Source organism: Zea mays, chromosome 4 (assembly GCF_902167145.1).
Source record: "Zea mays cultivar B73 chromosome 4, Zm-B73-REFERENCE-NAM-5.0, whole genome shotgun sequence".
NCBI classification, from domain to species: domain Eukaryota; kingdom Viridiplantae; phylum Streptophyta; class Magnoliopsida; order Poales; family Poaceae; genus Zea; species Zea mays.
Window position 1 is genome coordinate 238842815 of NC_050099.1, and position 24553 is coordinate 238867367.

The window sequence follows — 24553 nt, forward strand, 5'->3', positions numbered from 1 at the left end:
AGTATAGCCTTTAGCCACAAGCCTAGCCTTGTACTTCTCAATTGTACCATCAGGCTTGAGCTTCTTTTTAAACACCCACTTACAACCCACAGGTTTACATCCATAGGGCCGATCAGTGACTTCCCACATACCATTTGAAAGAATGGAGTCTGAAAGTCGCCTAGAGGGGGGGGGTGAATAGGGCGAAACTGAAATTTATAAAGTTAATCACAACTACAAGCCGGGTTAGCGTTAGAAATATAATCAAGTCCGCGAGAGAGGGTGCAAAACAAATCGCAAGCAAATAAAGAGTGTGACACGCGGATTTGTTTTACCGAGGTTTGGTTCTCGCAAACCTACTCCCCGTTGAGGTGGTCACAAAGACCGGGTCTCTTTCAACCCTTTCCCTCTCTCAAACGGTCCCTCGGACCGAGTGAGCTTTCTCTTCTCAAATCAACCGGGAACAAAACTTCCCCGCAAGGACCACCACACAATTGGTGTCTCTTGCCTTGGTTACAAGTGAGTATTGATCACAAGAAAGAATGAGAAAGAAGAAAACAATCCAAGCGCAAGAGCTCAAAAGAACACGACAAATCACTCTCACTAGTCACTAAAGCTTTTGTGGAATTGGGAGAGGATTTGATCACTTGGGTGTGTCTTGTATTGAATGCCTAGCTCTTGTAAGTGGTTGGAAGTTGGAAAACTTAGATGCAATGAATGGTGGGCGGTTGGGGGTATTTATAGCCCCAACCACCAAACTAGCCGTTTGGTGGGGCTGTCTGTCGCATGGTGCACCGGACAGTCCGGTGCACACCAGACAGTGTCGGTGCGCCAGCCACGTCACCAGGCCGTTGGGATCCGACCGTTGGAGCTCTGCCTTATGGGCCCGCCTTGATGTCCGGTGGCACCCCGGACATGTACTGTAGAGTGTCCGGTGCGCCACTTCGCGCGTGCCTGACTTCTGCGCGCTCTGGCGCGCAATAAATGCTGTTGCAGGTGACTGTTGGCGCCGAATAGCCGTTGCTCCGCTGGCTCACCGGACAGTCCGATGCACACCGGACATGTCCGGTGAATTATAGCGGAGCGAATTCCCGAAGCTGGCAAGTTCCAGAGTTGCTCTTCTCTGGAGCACCAGACACTGTCCTGTGTACACCGGACAGTCCGGTGAACTATAGTGGAGCGCCTCTGAATTTTCTCGAAGGTGAAGAGTTCAGCGTGAAGTCCCCTGGTGCACCGGACACTGTCCGGTGGTGCACCGGACAGTCCGGTGCGCCAGACCAGGGCTGCCTTCGGTTATCCCTTGCTCTCTTTGTTGAACCCAATTCTTGGTCTTTTTATTGGCTAAGTGTGAACCTTTAGCACCTGTATAACTTATACACTAGAGCAAACTAGTTAGTCCAATTATTTGTGTTGGGCAATTCAACCACCTAAATCAATTAGGAAATAGGTGTAAGCCTAATTCCCTTTCAATCTCCCCCTTTTTGGTGATTGATGCCAACACAAACCAAAGCAAATATAGAAGTGCATAATTGAACTAGTTTGCATAATGTAAGTGCAAAGGTTGCTTGGAATTGAGCCAATATAAATACTTATAAGATACGCATGGATTGTTTCTTCATTTCTAACATTTTGGACCACACTTGCACCTCATGTTTTGTTTTTGCAAATCCTTTTCAAAGTTCTTTTACAAATAGTCAAAGGTAAATGAATAAGATTTAGCGAAGCATTTTCAAGATTTGAAATTTTCTCCCCCTGTTTCAAATGCTTTTCCTTTGACTAAAACAAAACTCCCCCTAAATGAAATCTCCTCTTAGTGTTCAAGAGGGTTTTGATATATTAATTTTGAAAATACTACTCTATCCCCCTTTTTGAACACAATGAGATACCATTTGAAATTTACCGATATTTGAAATTTACGATTGAAAATCATTAGTTTTTAAAAAACTAGGTGGTGGTGTGGTCCTTTTGCTTTGGGCTAATATTTTCTCCACCTTTGACATGAATCGCCAAAAACGGATACTCCGAGTGAAATATAAGCCCTCTTAACTACTTTCTTCCCTTTGGCAAAATAATATATGAGTGAAGATTATACCAAAGACGGAGTCCTTTTACTTTGTACTTAGGCTCTCTCCCCCAAAGATGGAGAGTTGCCCGGAGCGACGACGAAGGATGAGTTACGGAGTGGAAGCCTTTGTCTTCGCCGAAGACTCCAATTCCCTTTCAATACACCTATGACTTGGTTTGAAATAGACTTGAAAACGCATTAGTCATAGCATATGAAAGAGACATGATCAAAGGTATATGAATAAGCTATGTGTGCAATTCAACAAAAGAAGTTCCTAAAATCAAGAATATTTAGCTCATGCCTAAGTTTGTTAAAGGTTTGTTCATCAAGAGGCTTGGTAAAGATATCGGCTAATTGATCTTTAGTATTAATGTATGAAATCTCAATATCTCCCTTTTGTTGGTGATCCCTTAGAAAATGATACCGAATGGCTATGTGTTTAGTGCGGCTATGCTCAACGGGATTATCCGCCATGCGGATTGCACTCTCATTATCACATAGAAGAGGAACTTTGGTTAATTTGTAACCGTAGTCCCTAAGGGTTTGCCTCATCCAAAGTAGTTGCGCGCAACAATGTCCTGCGGCAATGTACTCGGCCTCGGCGGTAGAAAGAGCTACAGAATTTTGCTTCTTTGAAGCCCAAGACACCAAGGATCTTCCCAAGAACTGGCAAGTCCCCGATGTGCTCTTTCTATTGATTTTACACCCTGCCCAATCGGCATCCGAATAACCAATCAAATCGAATGTGGATCCCCTAGGATACCAAAGCCCAAACTTAGGAGTATAAACTAAATATCTCAAGATTCATTTTACGGCCGTAAGGTGAGTTTCCTTAGGGTCGGCTTGGAATCTTGCACACATGCATACGGAAAGCATTATATCCGGTCGAGATGCACATAAATATAGCAAAGAGCCTATCATCGACCGGTATACCTTTTGATCCACAGATTTACCTTCCGTGTCGAGGTCGAGATGCCCATTGGTTCCCATGGGTGTCTTGATGGGTTTGGCATCCTGTTGGAATCTGCTCTCAGCAGCAAGGAGGCCAACAAGGGTGAGCGGTGGTGACAACAGGGTTACGTGCACGGGGGCAATAGCTCTGTTGATCTAGCCTCTCACGGGCACTGTGCGGGGGTATTTATAGGTATCTGAGTGCCCAGCGCCTTGTGTTAAGGACGCATGTGCCCTCAGACACCTAGTTTATCCCCAGAATATTCCCATAAAGCAGGGTTACAAGCTGTAATTATAAGAATGCCTTTACAAGCTAGGCCCGTAACACAAAGGCGGCCACGCGGGGCCCGTTACAATGGGCCAGATCACGCGTGGGCCTTAGAGCAGGACGAGGCCGCGCTGCGGGGAGACGTCACCGCAGGCCTTCGTCTGGTGCTGAATGAAGCGAAGGGTGTCCCTGCCCGCTTTGTCTTTGTCAGACCAGCGACCGCGGCGGAGGCTTCGAGCGAAGGGTGGCGTCTTTGCCTTCGCCCCAACATTTGCCCTCCGAGGGACCAGTTCGACAGAGTCACCTGGTGCCGAAGACGTCGCTAGATGGCGGAGACGCTGCCCTCGCTCGAAGTGGTTCCGCGGGGGTTTTTGATGTGACCGTTGATGGACGGCGTACTGTTGGATTGCGGGTTTCCCGAAGCGCCGCGCCCTTTCGGATTGCGGGTTTCCCGAAGAGCCGCGCTCTGCCTATAAAAGGGGGCGAGGGTCGGCGCTGTTTGAACTTTGCCTTCAGCGCTCCGTAAAAACCCTAGCCTCCCGCCGTCTTGCAGCTCTTCTTCTTCCGCTGCTCCTTTTGCTCGCCGGAGTTCTGGCTCGAGTGAAGCAAACCGCCCGCCGCCGCCGACGGTACGTAGCAATGCCGTCCTCTTCTTCTTCCTCCGACACCACGCCGCCGGCCGCCGCCTCGTCTGAGGAGACGTTGAGTAGCGTGATGGTGGAGGAGTTGCGCGCCGGCGACTCTGTTGATTTTGGTGTGTCACGGATGACGTCAGCCCGCGTTGAAGATATGCAGCGGTTGGGCTACTTTGGCGGCGGAGTTGCTCGTGCTCCGGGGACGGAGGAAGTCCCCGAGCCGGAGGGTGAGTTGGTCGTTTTCGAGGCGTTCTTCGCCGCCGGTCTCCGCTTGCCTGCGCACCGGTTTGTTGGCGAAGTCCTGCGTAGATTCAATGTTCAAATACATCAGCTGACACCGAATGCCATGGTGGCGCTGGCGAAGTACGTCTGGGCGACGACTTCGTACGGCGGGTAGCCGTCTGTTGAAGTTTTTGCGAAGAATTATTGTTTGCATTGGCAGAAGAGGATGGTTGGGGACGGAGTTGCCCAGTTCGGGTCATGCACATTCACGCCGAAGACCGGCAAGACCACAATGCCAGTAGTGGAGTTGGTTCCGTGCGCCCGCAACAAGTGGGGCAGTTGGAATGAATTTTGGTTTTACGTTGCTGAGGGTACTGTCGAAGGCCATGAGGGACTCCCCGTGTCTGAGATGTGCTCTCATTATTATTCTGCGTATCCGCCTTTTGAAGTGGCAGAAGAGGATGCAGACGAAGGGGCCCTCCGATGCGCCGCCGGTCAGAGCAGTGGGCGTGATTTAGTTGAAGAGTTCGTGGCGTACGGGGTCTGGCCCTTGGCGCACGGCTGGGCGCTGGGCGAAGTGTGCCCTCGCCAGATGCCTTTTCACGGAGGAAGGGTGGTGCGAAGTCCTGCCTTCGCACTGAATTTGCGAAATCGTGACCCGGCCGCCTTTGTGCGTGATGCGGAGGACTTGGCGGTGCGGCTCGTGGGACGTTACGTGCCGAGGACTGAAGGCCAGCGCAGCTTTGATATCCGCGGGTCAAATGAGCGCTTGAACAGGGTCTTCGAATTAAATCAATTGCCGTACGACGGCTATCCTGGTCAAGACGAAGCGGACCGCCGTGGGAAGAAGCCGGCGGTGGAGACTGGAGGCGACCCTGCGCTGGCGGCCGCCCCCTCCTCAAAAAAGAGAAAATTAGGTACTGCGATGGGAGGACTTGGGGTGTCTGATAGTTTTGCTAGAGAGTTAATGAGGACGTGTGCGGCCCCGGGGGAAAGGATGTCTTCGCCCGAGCTCCGGGAGTCTTCGGCTCGGATGCTGAGGGTTACCGGGGGTTGCTGGCCGAAAAATGTTCCTATCCCCTGCGCGGCTGAGGAGGACTGTTTTACATCTCGTATGGTTCATCAGTGGAGAGTTTTTCCTTACGGGCGAAATATCGGTGCTGTTGTGTGGACAGTGATGGACAAGGATCGCCAAGGGGCGGCGCAAAAACGCCAGGCGACTGTCAGGATTCACGAAGCTCGGCCGAAAAGGCAGCGGGGAACTGCGAAGGCTGTGGCCTCCGGCGGAGGTAAGCCGCCGCTGGCGGCGAAGGCGGGCGCCGCTGCTCCTAGCAAGGCGCCGGAGGCGACGGCGGGCGCCGGAGGCTCCAAGTCAACGAAGGCGGTGCCGCCGGCCAGCGGAGTGGCGGAGGCTTCGAAGGCGGCCTAAGCGTTGCCGTTGTCGGGCAAACGTGTTGCCGACTTCGGCACCGATATTACTGTGGACGACTATCTTGGTGGTAAGTCGCTGGCCTATTATTGTTATTATATATATATATATATATATATATATTTTTAATTTATTGACGCGTTGCAGGGCCGGGCGAGGGCCAGCTTGCTATAGCTGCGCCTGGCGCGGCGATCGCGACGGCCGTCATGGTGCCGAAGGCGAGGGGCGAGGCGCTTGGCGCCGAAGGCGAGGTGTCGGCCCTCGCGTTGGTCAGGGACGAGGCGGGCGTGGCGACCCGCCGGCTGAAGGGAGTGACGGAGGCGCTGAGTTAGGCGACGGAGGCGCTGAGTCAGGTCCGCTGAGCTATAGTCTCTCCCCCCCTTTTCTCTTTTTTTTTACGTCAATGGCCTTACGTATGTTCTGCAGGTGGCTGACTTCGCCAGCCGTACTGCATCGGGGGCCCTCACGGCAGCTGTGTCTGCCGAAGTCGAGAGACTTCGGACACAACATGCTGACGCTGTCCGTGAGAAATCGGCCTCCGACAGCAAGTGCCGTAAGCTGGCGGACAGGGTGGCCGCCCTGGAGAGGGAGAAGGCCGACCTCCGGCGCCAGCTGGCGGCGGAGAGGAGGGAAGCCAACGAGGCCGTCGCCAAGGGGCAGGCTGCGCAGGCGGAGGCCAAGCTGGCGCGGGCGGAGGGCAATCTTGCCAAGGAGCGCGCCGAACATCTGCAAGAGCGGCTCACCGCCCTGGAGAGCCGCGCGAAGGAGGCCGAGGCCGCGATGCATGCGGAGGCCGAACGGACGCGCACGCAGCTCATGGATACATATCGTGAGCTGGGTGCGCGGACCGGTGACTTCGAGGTGCCGGACCGAGAGCCCGGGCTTCGCTGTCTGCAGTGGGTGCAGGAGGAGCTGCTGGCACTTCCAGCTGTTGCGGGGGGGTTAATGTCGTACGCCTCCCTGGTCACCTGCGAGGGGGCGATGAACGCTCTCTCCCGCGAAGGGTGCCGGCACTTCGAGGCCTTCGAACAGGTGGATGAAGAATTTGAGCGAGATATCTATAAGGTCGAAGACCCCGTTGTGAAGGAATCCGCCGGGGCCCTTTATGACCGGATGTGGGGTCTGTACGGTCGTGAGGTGGTCAGGGAGCGGGCCGAGACTGCGAGGGCTCAGGTAACGTTGTTTGTTTGTTTGGCGTTTGCTGTATGCAGGCTGTGCGTGTGTTTGCTGAATCTGTGTGTCTTGTCCTAGGCGGAGCGCGGCGAGTGGGTGGACGACTTCGGGGCTCTAAACAGTGCGCTGCCAGACCCGGAGCCGACCCCCGCGGAGGCTGTGACTGGGGTCGCCCTGGAGCCAACCCCGGAGACCGCAGCGATCGCGACGGCTGCCCCACATCCGCTGTGGCCGGCGAAGACCTGCCCCCGAAGGTGGCCGAAGGCGCCCCTGATGCCCCCGCAGCTGCAGTGCCGAGTGCTGAAGGTCCCGCGGCGGTGGCGGCGGAGCCAACGGCGGAGGCTCCCGCAGCGTTAGGGTCTTCGCAGGTGGCGTAGTAGGTGTTTAGGGTTGGGGAATTTTTGGATGCTGTGCTGAACTTTGGTTGCTGCGCAGGTTCAAGATTTTGGGCCTGCGTACGCAACCGCTACTACTGAGTTTTTGGCGGCTTCGACCGCGGAAGGTGGGAATGAATATGGTGGGTCGGTATCTGAGTTTTTTGATTTTACTGACTCTGGGAGCTCGGTTGAGTGGACTGAGGAGTCGTCGGAGGAGGACTTGGATTATTTTGCGGCCTTGGACGTGGATGCGGCGGAGGCTTCGCTACACGCCGCGGACGCGCCAGACATGCCAGGTCCTAGCACCGGGCGCCGACGACGAAGGGCGGTTGCAAAACGTAGGGTTAGCGCGGAGGAGGGGGCTCGGCTTCGTGTGAGTAGGGCTGGTCGTCAGGAACTGTTGTCTTTGCCGGCCGCTGCGAGTACAGGGGAAAGGGAACTGCGAAGTCTTTTTGCGGGTGAGGAGCTTAGGATGATGTTATTTAATTATAGAGAGATGGGACTTATTCCTAAGGTTGAGCCGATGTAGAGTGTGGTGCCCTCGCTTGTATATGTGTGGGGGTTTGTACGATGAAGTTGTGTGCCCTCGCGTGCCTGTGCCTGCGAGGACGTTGTGTGCCTTTGTCTGGTATGGTTGGTTATGCTGTGCTGTTGTGATTATAGTCATTCTTAGCACGGATGGTTTGATGCTATCGTTTCTGCTGTTGTTGTGCTAGTTCGGCTGCGCCCTTAGGCGGCTTCTGCGCGGAGTCTTTGCGATAGACATCGGATTTTCTCGCACTTGTTGTGCTTAGTCCGGCTGCACCCTTAGGCGACTTCTGCGCGGATAGTCTTCGCGATAGACATCGGATTTTCTCGCACTTGTTGTGCTTAGTCCGGCTGCACCCTTAGGCGACTTCTGCGCGGATAGTCTTCGCGATAGACATCGGATTTTCTCGCACTTGTTGTGCTTAGTCCGGCTGCACCCTTAGGCGACTTCTGCGCGGATAGTCTTCGCGATAGACATCGGATTTTTTCGCACTTGTTGTGCTTAGTCCGGCTGCACCCTTAGGCGACTTCTGCGCGGATAGTCTTCGCGATAGACATCGGATTTTTTCGCACTTGTTGTGCTTAGTCCGGCTGCACCCTTAGGCGACTTCTGCGCGGATAGTCTTCGCGATAGACATCGGATTTTTTCGCACTTGTTGTGCTTGGTCCGGCTGCACCCTTAGGCGACTTCTACGCGGATAGTCTTCGCGATAGACATCGGATTTTTTCGCACTTGTTGTGCTTGGTCCGGCTGCACCCTTAGGCGACTTCTGCGCGGATTTGTCGCACGCGAGGGTGGCTAGCGCTTATCCTCGCGGTGACTTCGAATTGGTCGAATGCCGAAGACCGTTGTCGCGGTCTTTTTTCGACACGTGTTTTTGCGGGGGATTTTTCTCACATATATTACATGGCTCCGCCTCGTTAAAAACCTCACCCCCCGGGAGGAAAAGAGTGCGGGCCGGTACATGATTGGTTGCAGCGAATTACAAGGGCGAAATCAGCCCTAAATGGGTCAAACAAAAAATTTGCGAAGGTTGTCGATGTTCCAGGAGTGCTCCAGGTCCTCGCCATTTGGCGTTGTGAGCCTGTAAGCGCTGGGGGAAGCTTTTGACTTGACTATGAAGGGGCCCTCCCACTTGGGCTCCAGCTTGCCCTTGGACTCCGTCCGAGCTGTTCGGATGAGTACGAGGTCCCCCGCGCTGAACTCCCTCGGGATGACTGCGTGGTCGCGCCATGCTTTGGTCTGGGCTTGGTATTTGTTTAGGGCCTGTAGGGCGAAGACCCGGTCTCCGTCAATGAGATCTTTTGAGGTTGGCTCGTCCACGTCAGGGACGGCTGACGGAACTGTACGCGGGGACCCATGCTTTATTTCTTGCGGGGTCATTGCCTCCGATCCGTATAGAAGGCGAAAAGGAGTGAACCCGGTCGCCCTGCACTCAGTTGTGTTTAGCGCCCAGACTGCCTCCGGTAACAAATCGGTCCATCTGCCTTTTTTTTCATCGAGGAGCATCTTCTTGACAGCTGTGAAGATTTTCCCATTGGCACGCTCCACGACCCCGTTGGACTGCGGATGATAGACTGAAGCGAAGGCAAGCTTGGTGCCGATGGAGAAACAAAAATCCTTGAAATCTTGGCTGTCAAACTGCTTGCCGTTGTCGACTGTTAGCTCGGACGGTACTCCGAAGCGGCAAACAATGTTCTGCCAAAAGAATTTTTGGGCAGTCTTTGATGTGATTGTGGAAACAGCCCTCGCTTCAATCCATTTGGTGAAGTATTCGACGGCTACGAAGGCGAACTTAAGGTTCCCCTGAGCGGTGGGCAGGGGCCCGACAATGTCCAGGCCCCAGCGCTGGAGAGGCCATGTATGGGCGATCAGCTTTGTGTATTGCGAGGGGTTGCCTGACCGAGGAGAGAACTTCTGGTAGGCTTCGCAGGACCTTGTGACTCGATTTGCGGCGCAGATCATTGCAGGCCAGTAAAACCCTTGTCGGATCACCTTGGCTGCCAGGGCCCTTGGCCCTGCGTGCGAGCCGCACGTGCCACTGTGGACTTCGCGTAGGATCTGCATGCCTTCGGTTTCGGTGACGCATTTGAGCATTGGCTGACTGACCCCTTTCTTGTATAGTTGGCCCTCGATCAGTGCGAAGTCCCGGCTTCGATGTCTGAGGTGCTTTGCCTCACTGACGTCGGTTGGATGATAGTACCCCTGTAGGAACAGGGTTATTGGTGCCCTCCAGTCTTCGGTCATGATTAGGTTGACTATACGGTGGCCCTCGCTATCATTAGTTATCTGGAGCCCTTCGGGGCTCCGGACGGCCGGCGTGCCGATGGTGTGAAAAAACACGTCGGAGGGCAGGGGCTCGCCCTGGCGGCGGCCTTGGCTAATGCATCGGCCTCCTCGATCTTGGCCCTATCCACATGCTGCAGGGTGAATCCCTTGAATTGTCTCTCGAGACTTCGGATAGCCGCGAGGTATTGCATGAGCGCGGGGTCTTTTGCTGCATAGTCTTTCTCGACCTGGCCGGCAACTATCTTGGAGTCTGTCTTGATGATACACGTGGTGACTCCGAGGGCCCTTAGCTTGCGGAGGCCGAGGATAACCGCTTCATACTCTGCTATATTGTTTGTACACTTGTCGGATTCCAGAGCGAAGTTGAGGCGTGCTGCATATCTGTGTTTGACTCCGGCTGGTGAGGTGACGACTGTAGCGACGCCTGCCCCCGCATGGCACCATGCGCCGTCACAATGGATGGTCCAGATCTTCTCTGTGGACGGGTCCGGCTGTGTTACTGGCCCAGTCCAGTCGACGACGAAGTCTGCCAGGACTTGTGACTTGATGGCTGTCCTGGGCTCGAAGCTGATGTGGTAGCCGGAGAGTTCGGCTGCCCACTTGGCAATCCTCACTGATGCCTCCGGGTTTCTGAATAGTTCGCCGAGCCCCCTGTCTGAGGTGACTCGGACCTTGAATGCTTCAAAGTAATGGCGCAGTTTGCGCGAGGACATAACAACTGCGTAGGCGATCTTCTCCAGCTCTGTCATGTTGCATTTGGACGGTGTCAGGACTTCGGAGACATAGTAAACAGGGCACTGTCTGACTGCGCCCTCGATTGTCTGCTCCTGCACTAGTGCCGCGCTGACCGCGTGCGGCGAAGCCGCGACATAGAGCAATAGGGGGAGCGAGGAGTCGGGGCTTGTGAGGATGGCCAGCTCCGACAGGTACTGTTTTAGTGAGGCGAAGGCCGCTGCTTGCTCCGGTCCCCAGGCGAAGTCTTTCGCTCCGCGGAGTGTTTTGAGGAAGGGGAGACTTCGCTCGGCGGACCTGGAGATGAATCTGTTGAGAGCGGCCAGTCTGCCTGTCAGACGCTGGACGTCCCTGGCGGACTGTGGGGGCGACATGCCGACGATGGCCTGGATCTTGGTTGGGATGGCCTCGATGTCGCGGTGCGACACCAGGTAGCCCAATATCTTGCCCTGACGAACACCGAAGACGCATTTTTCCGGGTTTAGGCGGAGTCGTGCATCTCGCATGTTCGCGAATGTCTCGGCCAGGTCGGCGAGATGGTCCTCCTTATTCTTGCTGGCGACGATGATGTCGTCCACATATGTAAATATATTTCTGCCGACCTGCCCCTCGAGTACTGTTTTGGTGAGTCTGGAGAAGGTGGACCCGGCATTCTTGAGACCCTCCGGCATTCTGACGAAGCAATAAGTGCCGAAGGGTGTTATAAAGCTGGTGCTAGCCTTGTCTTCCTCCTTCATGTATATCTGGTGATAGCCGGAGAAGCAGTCGAGGAGAGATATGACCTCGCATCCGGCCGCGCTATCGACTATTTTGTCGATCCGTGGCAACGGGAAATTGTCCTTTGGGCAGGCCTTATTGAGACTGGTGAAGTCTATGCACATTCGCCATTTCCCGCTTTTTTTCTGCACCATTACAACATTGGAGAGCCACGTGGGGTAAGCCACTGGCTCGATGAATTTAGCCTCCAGGAGGCGGTGCACCTCCGCCTTGGCGGCCTCTGTCTTTTCGTCTGACATTTTGCGAAGCCTCTGCTTTTTGGGTCGCACCGAAGGGTCAATTCCCAAGCTGTGCTCGATTATGGATCGGCTGACTCCGAACAGATCAAGGGTGGACCAGGCGAAGACATCTTTATTCTTGGCCAGGCAGCGGAGAAGTCTCTCTTCTTCAAGTGAGGTGAGGTCTTCGCTGATAGTGACTGTCTGCTTGGGCGTGGCCTGATCGAGGGGGACAGTCTTGGTCCCGTCCTGGCTCTGCAACTGTGCCTTGTCGTGCTGCTTATCGGTTGGGCTGGCGGGCGCGGGGACCTCGCGCTGGGTCGTGAGACAGTGTACGTTCCTCTGGCCAGGCACGAAGTCCCGCTCTATGTTGCGCGCCGTCTGCTGGTTGCCGTAGATTGTAATGGCGCCTAGCGGACCTGGTATCTTCATACATAGGTACAGCCCGTGGATGGCAGCTTCGAACTTATTGATGGAGCCCCGGCCCATGATGGCGTTGTATGGATATACCATGTCGACAATGTCGAAGGTTACTTGCTCACTTCGGGCATTGGGTGCTACACCGAAGGAGAGGGGCAACTCTATCTTGCCAACTGGAAAGGTGCCCTTGCCGCCGAAACCATACAAGGGGTTGTCCGAAGGCTTCAGCAAGCTGTGGCTTATACCCATGCGGTCGAAGGCATGGAGGAAGATGATGTCCGCCTGACTGCCGTTGTCGACTAGGACTTTGTGTAAGTCCCAGCCTGCCACGCTGCAATTGATGACCATAGCGTCGATGTGGGGGGCGCTGCGCAGGTCGACGTCTCGCGCGTCGAAGGTTAGCGGTATGTGGGACCACTTCGTCTGCACGACTGGGCCAGTGACGGCGACGTGGTTGATGCTGCGGTAGTGGTCCCGCTTCTGCCGCTTGGTGTCGAAGTCGGTGCTGGAGCCCCCTGTTATCATGTGAATGACTCCGCGATATGGTTGATCGGCGAAGTCTTCCTGCTTTGGGGCATGGGGGATGTTTTGATGTTGCTGGTGTGGCGGTGGGGGTGGAGGAGGTACGATTTGTACTTCCTGATGGTGTTGGTAAGCGTGGTGCGGTGGATGCGGGGCGGGAGCGTGGATATATGGTGGAGGGGGTGGTTGGTAATTATGCGCGACAATCCTGGGATTGTCGGCTGGCTGCGCCCGCGCCATTCTGTCTCTGGTTGCCTTCGTCTCGGGGCAGTCTTTGGTTTGGTGGGCGCAGTCTTCACCGTGGAAAAGGCAGTAGAACCGGCGCGGCGGCTGCGCGCGCCCTCGTCCCCTGCCACGAGTTCCATTTCCGCGGCCCTGGGGGGGATATTCCTGGCGACGGGGGGGGGGGGGGGGGGGGGGGTCCGCAGCAGGCTGCTGGTTGGCGATGTTGTGCACTTGCTGCTGACTGCGGCCGTCTCGACCGGAGTCTGGCTGCGGAGTCCTCGTCCACGTGTGGCTGGACTGCGGGGCATCTTTGGGTTTCCGCTGTGACTCAACCTTGCGCTGGTGGAGCTCTTCGGATTTGGCATATTTTTCGAAGAGCTGATATAGCTCCTGCAAGCTCTTGGGTGGATCTCTGATACAGTGGCTGTAGAGGACGCCGGCCCGAAGGCCGTTGATGGCGTAGTGGATAGCGATCTGATCATCGACAGAGGGCAGCTGTGACTTGAGTGTTAAGAATTTGCGGTAGTACTCCCTCAGAGTCTCCTTTTCCAGCTGTATGCAAAGCGAGAGCTCGGCCAAGGCGTCGGTGTCTGGGCGGTACCCTTGGAAGTTGAGCAGGAATTTGTCCCTGAGACTTCTCCACGAATCAATGGACAGCGGAGGCAATCTGGTGAACCAGGTGAGTGCTGGGCCCTCTAGGGCGATGATGAAAGACTTCGCCATTGTGGCGTCGTCCCCTCCGGCGGATGCGACGGCGACCTGATAACTCATTATGTATTGCGCCGGGTCGGTGCTGCCGTTGTACTTGGGATACGCCCCTGCTCGAAAGTTGGCTGGCCAAGGCGTCACTTGCAGGTGTGGCGCCAGGGGACTTCGCTCGTCGAGGTAGTTGACCCCTTGGAATGGCGCGCCGTGTTGGAAGGCGTAGTCATGGTGGGGGAAACGCGGGTTCTCCGTCTGCGCCCGGTGCTGCAGGGGTGGGCCATGTTGCAGGCCGAGGTGGCCTTCGCGCGTGTCTTCCGGTTGCGCGCGCTGTTGGAGGGGTGGCTCTTGCTGTAGACCGAGGTGGCCTTCGCGCTGCATCAGCGCGATCTCGCGCTCGAGGTCTTGGGCCTTCTGCTCCTCGTCGCGTATCATTTGCCGCACCTTGGCTAGTGCGGACACACGCTGGCGCTTGGCCTCCAGTATCTCTTTCTGCCTTTGGAGGTTGCGGTTCTTGAGGCGCAGGGCGCGTAGCTGTAGCTGTTCTTCTGTTGAGACGCCGAGGACCTCACCGTCCTCGGTGAGATCCGCGCCCTCCAGCAGGGCGAAGCCTGGGGGCGGCTGCGATTGTCCTTCGGGCCCGCAGGTGCGGAAGGTGTCGTCTTCGCTGATGCAGGGAATATTGTCGCCGGTGGGCTCTTGGTGGGTGGATTGGGTGAGGGCGAGGGCCTTGCCCTTCCTTGCGGCGAGCAGTGCTGCCTTCGCAGCCTCGTCAGCCTTCGGGTTAGCTCTCTTGGGTGCCATCGCGGGTGGTTTGGTCGTAGCACGAACGGTGGGCGCCAAATGTTGGAACTTGCTCTCAGCAGCAAGGAGGCCAACAAGGGTGAGCGGTGGTGACAACAGGGTTACGTGCACGGGGGCAATAGCTCTGTTGATCTAGCCTCTCACGGGCACTGTGCGGGGGTATTTATAGGTATCTGAGTGCCCAGCGCCTTGTGTTAAGGACGCATGTGCCCTCAGACACCTAGTTTATCCCAGAATATTCCCATAAAGCAGGGTTACAAGCTGTAATTACAAGAATGCCTTTACAAGCTAGGCCCGTAACACAAAGGCGGCCACGCGGGGCCCGTTACAATGGGCCAGATCACGCGTGGGCCTTAGAGCAGGACGAGGCCGCGCTGCGGGGAGACGTCACCGCAGGCCTTCGTCTGGTGCTGAATGAAGCGAAGGGTGTCCCTGCCCGCTTTGTCTTTGTCAGACCAGCGACCGCGGCGGAGGCTTCGAGCGAAGGGTGGCGTCTTTGCCTTCGCCCCAACACATCCTTCATTCCAAACTTGTTTAGAATGTCTTGAGTATACTTCGTTTGGCTAATGAAGGTGCCCTCTTGGAGTTGCTTTACTTGAAATCCTAAGAAATATTTCAACTCCCCCATCATAGACATCTCGAATTTTTGTGTCATGATCCTACTAAATTCTTCACATGTAGACTCGTTAGTAGACCCAAATATAATATCATCAACATAAATTTGGCATACAAACAAGTCATTTTCAAGAGATTTAGTGAATAAAGTAGGATCGGCCTTTCCGACTTTGAAGCCATTAGTGATAAGAAAATCTCTTAGGCATTCATACCATGCTCTTGGGGCTTGCTTGAGCCCATAAAGCGCCTTAGAGAGTTTATAGACATGGTTAGGATACTCACTATCTTCAAAGCCGGGAGGTTGCTCAACATAGACCTCTTCCTTGATTGGTCCATTGAGGAAGGCACTCTTCACATCCATTTGATAAAGCTTGAAGCCATGGTAAGTAGCATAGGCTAATAATATACGAATTGACTCAAGCCTAGCTACGGGTGCATAGGTTTCACCAAAATCCAAACCTTCGACTTGGGAGTATCCCTTGGCCACAAGTCGAGCTTTATTCCATGTCACCACACCATGCTCGTCTTGCTTGTTGCGGAAGACCCATTTGGTTCCTACAACATTTTGATTAGGACGTGGAACTAAATGCCATACATCATTCCTAGTGAAGTTGTTGAGCTCCTCTTGCATCGCCACCACCCAATCCGAATCTTGGAGTGCTTCCTCTACCCTGTGTGGCTCAATAGAGGAAACAAAAGAGTAATGCTCACAAAAATGTGCAACACGAGATCTAGTAGTTACCCCCTTATGAATGTCGCCGAGGATGGTGTCGATGGGGTGATCTCGTTGGATTGCTTGGTGGACTCTTGGGTGTGGCGGCTTTGGTTCTTCATCCTCCTTGTCTTGATAATTTGCATCCCCCCTTGATCATTGCCATCATCTTGAGGTGGCTCATTTGCTTGATCTTCTCCTTCATCAACTTGAGCCTCATCCTCATTTTGAGTTGGTGGAGAAGCTTCAGTGGAGGAGGATGGTTGATCTTGTGCATTTGGAGACTCTTCGGATTCCTTAGGACACATATCCCCAATGGACATGTTCCTTAGCGCAATGCATGGAGCCTCTTCATCACCTATCTCATCAAGATCAACTTGCTCTACTTGAGAGCCATTAGTCTCATCAAACACAACGTCACAAGAAACTTCAACTTGTCCAGAGGACTTGTTAAAGACTCTATATGCCCTTGTGTTTGAATCATATCCTAGTAAAAAGCCTTCTACAGTCTTAGGAGCAAATTTAGATTTTCTTCCTCTTTTAACAAGAATAAAGCATTTGCTACCAAAGACTCTAAAATATGAAATATTGGGCTTTTTAACGGTTAGGAGTTCGTATGATGTCTTCTTGAGGATTCGGTGTAGATACAACCGGTTGATGGCGTAGCAGGCGGTGTTGACTGCCTCGGCCCAAAACCGATCCGATGTCTTGTACTCATCAAGCATGGTTCTTGCCATGTCCAATAGAGTTCGATTCTTCCTCTCCACTACACCATTTTATTGTGGCGTGTAGGGAGAAGAGAACTCATGCTTGATGCCTTCCTCCTCAAGGAAGCCTTCGATTTGTGAGTTCTTGAACTCCGTCCCGTTGTCGCTTCTTATTTTCTTGATCCTTAAGCCGAACTCGTTTTGAGCTCGTCTCAAGAATCCCTTTAAGGTCTCTTGGGTATGAGATTTTTCCTGCAAAAAGAATACCCAAGTGAAGCGAGAATAATCATCCACAATAACTAGACAGTACTTACTCCCGCCGATGCTTATGTAAGCTATCGGGCCGAATAGGTCAATGTGTAGGAGCTCTAGTGGCCTGTCAGTTGTCATGATGTTCTTGTGTGGATGATGGGCACCAACTTGCTTCCCTGCTTGACATGTGCTACAAATCCTGTCTTTCTCAAAATGAACATTTGTTAATCCTAAAATGTGTCTCCCTTTAGAAGCTTATGAAGATTCTTCATCCCAACATGGGCTAGTCGGCGGTGCCATAGCCAACCCATGTTAGTCTTAGCAATTAAGCAAGTGTCGAGTTCAGCTCTATCAAAGTCTACCAAGTATAGCTGACCCTCTAACACTCCCTTAAATGCTATTGAATCATCACTTCTTCTAAAGACAGTGACACCTACATCAGTGAATAGACATTTGTAGCCCATTTGACATAATTGAGATACAGAAAGCAAATTGTAGTCTAATGAATCTACAAGAAAAACATTGGAAATGGAATGGTCAGGAGATATAGCAATTTTACCCAATCCTTTGACCAAACCTTGATTTCCATCCCCGAATGTGATAGCTCGTTGGGGATCTTGGTTTTTCTCGTAGGAGGAGAACATTTTCTTCTCCCCTGTCATGTGGTTTGTGCACCCGCTGTCGATGATCCAAATTGAGCCCCCGGATGCATAAACCTACAAAACAAGTTTAGTTCTTCACTTTAGGTACCGAAATGGTTTTGGGTCCTTTAGCATTAGACACAAGAACTTTGGGTACCCAAACACAAGTCTTTGACCCCTTGTGCTTGCCCCCAACATACTTGGCAACTACTTTGCCGGATTTATTAGTTAAAACATCGGATGCATCAAAAGTTTTAAATGAAATGCTATGATCATTTGATGCACTAGGAGTTTTCTTCTTGGGCAACTTAGCACGGATTGGTTGCCTAGAACTAGATGTCTCACCCTTATACATAAAAGCATGATTAGGGCCAGAGTGAGACTTCCTAGAGTGAATTCTCCTAATTTTGCTCTCGGGATAACCGACAGGGTACAAAATGTAACCCTCGTTATCCTGAGGCATGGGAGCCTTGCCCTTAACAAAATTAGACAATTTCTTAGGAGGGGCATTAAGTTTGACATTGCCTCCCTGTTGGAAGCCAATGCCATCCTTAATGCCAGGGCGTCTCCCACTATAAAGCATACTACGAGCAAATTTAAATTTTTCATTTTCAATTTCATGCTTGGCAATTTTTGCATCTAGTTTAGCTATATGATCATTTTGTTGTTTAATTAAAGCCATATGATCATGTATAGCATTAATATCAACATCTCTACATCTAGTGCAAATAGTAGTGTGCTCAACGGAAGATGTAGATGGTTTGCAAGATTTTAGTTCAACAATCTTAGAACGCAATATATCATTTTTATCTCTAAGATCGGAAATAGTAATATTGCAAACATCAAAATCTTTAGCCCTAGCAAGCAATTTTTCATTTTCATTCCTAAGGCTAGCAAGAGACATGTTTAATTCTTCAATCTTAGCAAGCAAATCATCATTATCATTTCTAAGATTGGGAATTGAGACATTACAAGCAATAGAATCAACCTTAGCTAACAAATTAGCATTCTCATTTCTAAGGTTGTCTATAGTCTCATGGCAAGTGCTTAGTTCACTAGATAATTTTTCACATTTTTCAACTTCTAGAGAATAAGTATTTTTAACTTTAACATGCTTTTTGTTTTCCTTGATTAGGAAGTCCTCTTGGGAGTCCAAGAGGTCATCCTTCTCATGGATGGCACTAATTAATTCATTTAATTTCTCTTTTTGTTGCATGTTTAAGTTGGCAAAAAGGGTACGCAAATTATCTTCCTCATCACTAGCATTATCATCACTAGAGGACTCATATCTAGTGGAGGATTTGGATTTAACCTTCTTCTTTTTGCCGTCCTTTGCCATGAGGCACTTGTGGCCGACGTTGGGGAAGAGAAGTCCCTTGGTGACGGCGATGTTGGCGGCGTCCTCGTCGTCGGAGGAGTCGCTAGAGCTTTCGTCGGAGTCCCACTCACGACAAACATGGGCATCGCCGCCCTTCTTCTTGTAGTACCTCTTCTTCTCCTTTCTTCTCCCCTTCTTGTCATCGCCCCTGTCACTGTCACTAGAAATAGGATATTTTGCAATAAAGTGACCGGGCTTACCACACTTGTAGCAAACCTTCTTGGAGCGGGGCTTGTAATCTTTCCCCCTCCTTTGTTTGAGGATTTGGCGGAAGCTCTTGATGACGAGCGTCATTTCCTCGTTGTCGAGCTTGGAGGCGTCGATGGGTGTTCTACTCGGTGTAGACTCCTCCTTCTTCTCCTCCGTCGCCTTGAATGCGACCGGTTGTGCTTCGGACGTGGAGGGACCGTCAAGCTCGTTGATCTTCCGTGAGCCCTTGATCATAAACTCAAAGCTCACAAAATTCCCGATTACTTCCTCAGGAGTCATTAGTGTATATCTTGGATTGCCACGAATTAATTGTACTTGAGTAGGGTTAAGAAAAATAAGTGATCTTAAAATAACCTTAACCACCTCGTGGTCATCCCACTTTTTGCTCCCGAGGTTGCGCACTTGGTTCACCAAGGTTTTGAGCCGGTTGTACATATCTTGTGGCTCCTCCCCTTGGCGAAGACGGAAGCGACCGAGCTCCCCCTCGATCGTTTCCCGCTTGGTGATCTTGGTGAGTTCATCACCCTCATGCGCGGTCTTGAGCACGTCCCAAACTTCCTTGGCGCTTTTTAGTCCTTGCACCTTGTTGTACTCCTCCCTACTTAGAGAAGCGAGGAGTATGGTTGTGGCTTGGGAGTTGAAGTGCTCAACTTGGGCCACCTCGTCCTCGTCATAATCCTCGTCCCCGACGGATGGTACCTGTGCTCCAAACTCAACAACATTCCATATACTTTTGTGGAGTGAGGTTAGATGAAATTTCATTAAATCACTCCACCTAGCATAATCTTCACCGTCAAAGGTTGGTGGTTTGCCTAATGGAACGGAAAGTAATAGAGTATGTCTAGAAGTACAAGGATAGTGTAAGGGAATCTTACTAAACTTCTTGCGCTCATGGCGCTTAGAAGTTATGGAGGGCGCGTCGGAGCCAGAGGTGGAAGGTGATGAAGTGTCGGTCTCGTAGTAGACCACCTTCCTCATTTTCTTTTTCTTATCGCCACTCCGATGCGACTTGTGGGAGGAGGCTTTCTTCTCCTTCCCTTTCTTTTTGTTGCGGGACTCTTCCGATGAAGCCTTCCCGTGGCTTGTAGCAGGCTTGTCGCCGGTCTCCATCTCCTTCTTGGCGTGTTCTCCCGACATCACTTTGAGCGGTTAGGCTCTAATGAAGCACCAGGCTTTGATACCAATTGAAAGTCACCTAGAGAGGGAGGGGGTGAATAGGGCGAAACTAAAATTTATAAAGTTAATCACAACTACAAGCCGGGTTAGCGTTAGAAATATAATCAAGTCCGCGAGAGAGGGTGCAAAACAAATCACAAGCAAATAAAGAGTGTGACACGCGGATTTGTTTTACCGAGGTTCGGTTCTCGCAAACCTACTCCCCGTTGAGGTGGTCACAAAGACCGGGTCTCTTTCAACCCTTTCCCTCTCTCAAACGGTCCCTCGGACCGAGTGAGCTTTCTCTTCTCAAATCAACCGGAAACAAAACTTCCCCGCAAGGACCACCACACAATTGGTGTCTCTTGCCTTGGTTACAAGTGAGTATTGATCACCAGAAAGAATGAGAAAGAAGAAAGCAATCCAAGCGCAAGAGCTCAAAAGAACACGACAAATCACTCTCACTAGTCACTAAAGCTTTTGTGGAATTGGGAGAGGATTTGATCACTTGGGTGTGTCTTGTATTGAATGCCTAGCTCTTGTAAGTGGTTGGAAGTTGGAAAACTTGGATGCAATGAATGGTGGGCGGTTGGGGGTATTTATAGCTCAAACCACCAAACTAGCCGTTTGGTGGGGCTGTCTGTCGCATGGTGCACCGCACAGTCTGGTGCACATCGGACAGTGTCCGGTGCGCCAGCCACGTCACCAGGCCGTTGGGATCCGACCGTTAGAGCTCTGACTTCTGGGCCCGCCTTGATGTCCGGTAGCACACCGGACATGTACTGTAGAGTGTCCGGTGCGCCACTTCGCGCGTGCCTGACTTCTGCGCGCTCTGGCGCGCAATAAATGCTGTTGCAGGTGACCGTTGGCGCCGAATAGCCGTTGCTCCGCTGGCTCACCGGACAGTCCGGTGCACACCGGACATGTCCGGTGAATTATAGCGGAGCGAATTCCCGAAGCTGGCGAGTTCCAGAGTTGCTCTCCTCTGGAGCACCGGACACTGTCCGGTGTACACCGGACAGTCCGGTGAATTATAGTGGAGCGCCTCTGGATTTTCCCGAAGGTGAAGAGTTCAGCGTGAAGTCCTCTGGTGCACCGGACACTGTCCGGTGCGCCAGACCAGGGCTGCCTTCGGTTATCCCTTGCTCTCTTTGTTGAACCCAATTCTTGGTCTTTTTATTGGCTAAGTGTGAACCTTTAGCACCTGTATAACTTATACACTAGAGCAAACTAGTTAGTCCAATTATTTGTGTTGGGCAATTCAACCACCTAAATCAATTAGGAAATAGGTGTAAGCCTAATTCCCTTTCAGAGCCCATCTCATTATGAACTGCGTCTTTCCAATCATCTGCATCTGGAGATGCAAATGCTTCCGCAATGGTAGTAGGAGTATCGTGCACAAGGTACAAAATGAAATCATCACCAAAGGATTTTTCAACCCTTTGCCTCTTGCTCCTTTTAGGAGCATCATTGTCATCCTCCTCTAGGATAATTTCATGTGGCTGTTTAGAACTTTCAACAGGTGTACTATGTTCAGGAGTTATCTCAGAAGAGTATCTAGAGTTGCTATGAATGTCTTTCATTGGAAATATATGTTCAAAGAAAGTAGCATCACATGATTCCATAATAGTATCAACATACACATCAGGAACTTCAGATTTAACTACTAAAATCTATATGCTATGCTACATGAAGCATATCCAAGAAAGACACAATCCACTGTCCTTGGTCCAAGCTTGCGCTTTTTATTAATTGGCACATTGACTTTCGCCATGCACCCCCAAGTGCGCAAGTATGAAAGTGATGGTTTTCTCCCAACCCACTTCTCATAAGGGGTTTTATCTTCTTTGTCCATAGGAATTCTATTCAGAACATGACAAGAAGTTAGGACTGCCTCCCCCCACCATGCCTTAGATAAACCACAAGTGTCTAACATGACATTCACTAGGTCAGTCAATGTATGGTTTTTCCTTTCAGCAATCTCGTTTGATTCGGGTGAATAGGGAGGTGTCCTCTCATGAATAATGCCATGTTCTACACATAAATCATCAAAGACTTTGGGAAAGAATTTGCCACCACGATCTGATCTAAGACGTTTGATCTTTCTCTCTAGTTGGTTTTCAACTTTAGCCTTATAGATTTTAAAGTAGTCTAAAGCCTCATCTTTAGTTTTTAGCAAGTATGCATAGCAAAATCTAGACGCATCATCAATCAATGTCATGAAGTATCTCTTGCCACCTTTTGTCAACACACCATTCATCTCACAAAGATCAGAATGTATGAGTTCTAGAGGTGCCAGGTGTCTCTCCTCAGCAGCCTTGTGAGACTTTCGAGGTTGCTTTGACTGCACACAACTATGGCACTTAGAACCTTTGACTATGGTGATATTCGGAATTAAACTCATGGAAGCCGAGACAGAGCCAAAATTAATATGACACAAACGAGAATGCCAAATATTCGCAAGATCATCAACATTAACGCAAATATGGTTCACAGACTTATTATTGAAATCTAACAGAGAAAAGCGGAACAAGCCTCCGCAATCATATCCTTTACCAATAAATTGTCCAGACTTAGACACAACTAATTTATTGGACTCCAAAACTACCTTGAACCCATATCTATATAGAAGGGTTCCGCTAACGAGATTCTTGTGTATAGAAGGGACATGCTGCACGTTCTTCAGCTGCACGATCTTTCCCGAAGTAAACTTCAGATCCACCGTGCCAGTGCCATACAGAAGCATGTGACCCATTCCCCATTAGGACGGAAGAATCTCGGGCACCTGATAAGAAGAGAACAAATTAATGTCAGAACACACATGAACATTAGCACCAGTATCAAGCCACCAACTAGGTGATCGAAATACTGAGAAGATGAAAGGTAAATTACCATACCCTTTGTCTTCCTCATTGCTAGCGATCACTGTGTTGACATTGCCCTTTTTGCCACGGCGATCCGCTCGATGAGGACAATCTTTGGCAAAATGACCTGTCTCGCCACATGCGAAACATGTCAGTTCAACCTTGTTCTTCTTCTTGAAGTTGGTAGTTTTGTTGGGCTTGTTAGATTTTGTCTTTCCTTTGCCCTTGTTGTGGTTCTTTTGAACCATGTTGGCGCTGGAGTGGCCCTCGCCTCCTTTAGATCTCGTGTCCTTAGCTCGAACTTTCTCCTCAACATCCAGAGACGCTATCAGATTTTCAACTGATATCTCCTGTCTCTTATGTTTCAGAGATGTGGCGAAGTTCCTCTATGTAGAAGGCAACTTTGCAATAATGCATCCAGCCATAAATCGGTCAGGAAGGACTATCTTAAAGTGGTCGAGCTCCTTGGCTATACACTGTATTTCATGAGCTTGCTCTACAATAGAGCGATTATCAGCCATCTTACTCTCCATAATGTAGGTCACTGCCAGCATCTGATGCACCAAACTTAGTAGTAAGTGCATCCCACAACTCTTTCCCGTTTGTGTGCTGAATATTCGCATCAACCAGACGGTCAACAAGGGCGCTAAGAACTGCTCCTGTAAAGATAGTATTGGCATGGTCATACTCTTTCTCCTGTTTAGGAGTCAGTCCGCCCTCAGGTTTTCCTTTACTAACATGGAACACATTTATAGCAGTAAATCAAAGCGTGGCCTTGACTTGCCACCTCTTGAAGTGCATACCTGAATTTTTCTGGCTTCAGTGCGTCGACAAAAATAGTTATAGAAAAACTACGAAATTGTCTACAATAAGTTTTTTTTGGATTGTTGAATAATTAGACACTAGATTAAATTCTGAATATAAATCATGACCAAATAAGAAGAACTGAAGTAAAAAGTCAAATCAGATTATGCGTACTGATAGACATACTGATAGATGGCACGGTCCGGAATTGAAGGAGCGGGGCCGATGACGTCTACACAGCAGGGTTCGACTAGAAGATCGCGAGCAGTCGCGTGAGGACGCTTCCCAAAAACCTTATTCGCCCTCTCCCGGTGCAGGATCTCGAAGGTGAAGGGTTCCGGAGACCTGCTCTCCCGATCGCAGATGCACGTCGGCGGTCGGTATGAAGAGAACTATGATGGCGGCACAGTTGTGGACAGAGGCGAAAGCGAAAACTGGGATGAGATTGATGTTGGCTGCCAGACGTCTTATATAGGGCCGAGTCCGCGAACCGATAGCTATCTGTGATCCGATCTGCACGCGAAAATCTTGCGTTCAGTTTAGATTTTTATAGCGATCGGTTAGGATTCTAAACTTAACAGCCAAGCAACCAAAAAATTAAAACGGCAAAAGGAAGCCACGCCTCCGCAAGGCGAGGGACCGGATTTCGGCGGACCATTCACGCGCATGTCATGCGCCCGCGCCCTTCGCTCAGACTAGGCGAGCGAGCGTGCGCGCGTGTGGCTCTCCACACACTCTCCTCTCATCCATGACTTGGTGAGTGAGTGTGGCCTCCATATTTAAACTAGTTCTACTCCACTTGGACTAGCAATATGGCACTATTGGTTTCACCATTCCCTAGCCTTACACATATATGGGCTTTTGAGATTTTCCTGGAATTTAATTGAATTTCTCAATT